This window comes from Corvus brachyrhynchos, unplaced genomic scaffold (assembly GCF_000691975.1).
Source record: "Corvus brachyrhynchos isolate BGI_N302 unplaced genomic scaffold, ASM69197v1 scaffold358, whole genome shotgun sequence".
Classification (NCBI taxonomy): domain Eukaryota; kingdom Metazoa; phylum Chordata; class Aves; order Passeriformes; family Corvidae; genus Corvus; species Corvus brachyrhynchos.
Window position 1 is genome coordinate 31,795 of NW_008239540.1, and position 2,306 is coordinate 34,100.

A 2,306-nucleotide genomic window follows, 5' to 3' on the forward strand; every position below is an offset into this window, starting at 1 on the left:
CCTCTCCAAACTACACCTCCCACAATCCCTTTCTCCCCCATCCCACAAATCCCTTCTTGTCCCCATCCCCTCCCACTCCTGTGTTACAACCTGTCCCCGCCTCCACTCCCCGCCCCTGCGCCTCCACTCCCCGCCCCTGCTTCCCATTGTCCCGCCCCAGGTTCCCACAATCATGTGACTACCCCTTTACATCCGGGAACCCAGACCTACCAAGAAGTAACTCCTGCTGCTGCTACTACACTCTCTCGTAATAGCACAAGAGCAAACCCTGGCTGGACGCCCTTTCCATATTCTAATATCAAAGATTTGTGCAAGGCAATTAAGGAGTTTGGGATGCACAGTAACTATTTTAAGAGCCTTTTAAGTGCTACTTTTGCAGCTCATTTGCTCGTACCCCATGATTTGATTACAATAATGCAAACTCTTCTCACACCTGGTGATTTTGTGTTGTGGAAACAACAATGGAAATTAATTTTATCTGATTTATTGCAAATTCTATGGCAAACTCCAGATAATTATCTGGACTTTGACAACAATTATATCACATTAGACCTTTTATCTGGTGACAATAATATGGCAAATCCTCAAAAACAAGCAATGCTTATTCCTTGTCCAGTACTTATTGAAATAACACGTGCTGCTGAAAAGGCCTTAACAATACTGCCATCTCAGACTCCTGAATCTCATTATGCCAACATCAAACAATTGCCAAATGAAAATATTATTCACTTTTATAACTGTTTGCATGAAGCAATCTTTTCCCAGGTCCCTAATCCTGACCTCCAACAAGCGTTCCTACTCGAACTGCTCCAAGCAAATACCAATGGTGCTTGCAAGCAAGTGATTCTGAGTCTTCCCTTGCATTCACCCCCTACTGTTGAAACCATCCTCGAAGTCTGTACAAAGAAGGTGCAGCTGAACACAGCTGTTCCTTTTTTGAAAAAAAGTGGGGATGGTGGGGGAGGTTGTGGACAACACGATGGGTACAGGGGAAACTCAATCTCGAGGTAACCTTATATGCTATTGTTGTCAGAGAAAGGGACATGTGGCTCGGAATTGCAGAGCAATTATAATTGCTGATAAAAACTCTCCAAAGACTGTTTCCCCAGGTCAACAGCAGGGAAACTAGTGAATCAACGCATCCTAACAGTTCCGCGTTCAGACAAAAATAGAGCTGCAGACAAAGCAACTTCTGGACTCAGGTTCAAGGTAACCTGTGATGAAACACACCGTTTCAACGACAACAAACAGACTACGATACCCATCTCATTCCAAAATGTGGACCACATGCCAGACCTTACATACCTTTTTGTTATTGGGGACACTCAGGAAACACCTGCTGGGATAGAGGTTACACCCACACTCATGAAAGTGGATCAGAATGGGTGTTCTAACCTAACTGTACAATGTATATATCCACCATACTTTATGCCCAAAGGTCAAGTCATTGCACAGGCCATTCCGCTGCCCAAATACCTGCCCACAGATGGTCATATCCCAGCCATCTGTTGGACTGAAGTTTTGGGAAATGATAAACCTATAGTAGAATGTAAGCTCAGTCACAGATCACATAAAATCAGTATCATGGGAATGATAGACACAGGTGCTGATATCTCTGTCATTCCATTTGATAAGTGGCCTGCACAATGGGAATTGCAATCTCAGGGTATCATACAAAGGATTGGAGGTACCCAAATTGCGAAGCAATCCAAAAACACCATCCAAATTGAAGGTCCTGAAGGACAAATAACGACACTTTGTCCGTATGTCCTGGACACCAAATTTGTCCTGTGGGGAAGGGATGCCATGTCTCAGTGGGGAACAAAAATTGATATCACCCCTAGACATCAAAATTTTCCCTTGCGGCCACTGGAGCTGAGTGCCGACCACAAAAGCTAACTTGGAAAACGGCTGAACCAGTGTGGATTGACCAGTGGTCACTAAAAGAAGAAAACTTAGAGGCACTCAAAACATTAGTAAATGAACAATTGGCTAAAGGGAACATCGCACCAACCAATAGCCCCTGGAACACGCCCATGTTTGTAATACAAAAACCGGGAAAGAACAGATGGAGACTTCTCCAAGACCTTAGAGAAATCAATAAAGTTACTGAAGACATGGGACCCCTTCAACCAGGTATGCCATCACCTTCAATGCTCCCACAACATTGGCATTTGCATTTTCTGTGCCCTCTATTAATCGTGAGGCCCCCATGAAACGTTACCATTGGCTTGTGTTTCCCCAAGGTATGAAAAATTCCCCAACTCTCTGCCAAGAGTATATTGCTAAAATTCTATCTCCCATCC

General features: G+C 44.1%; 1 protein-coding gene across 1 annotated transcript in view; it reads right to left on the reverse strand.

Annotated features, from left to right (window-relative positions):
• Positions 1-2,306, reverse strand: part of LOC103620521 (sorting nexin-2) — a 53,778-nt gene that overhangs the window by 25,499 nt on the left and 25,973 nt on the right. The window lies entirely within an intron of this gene.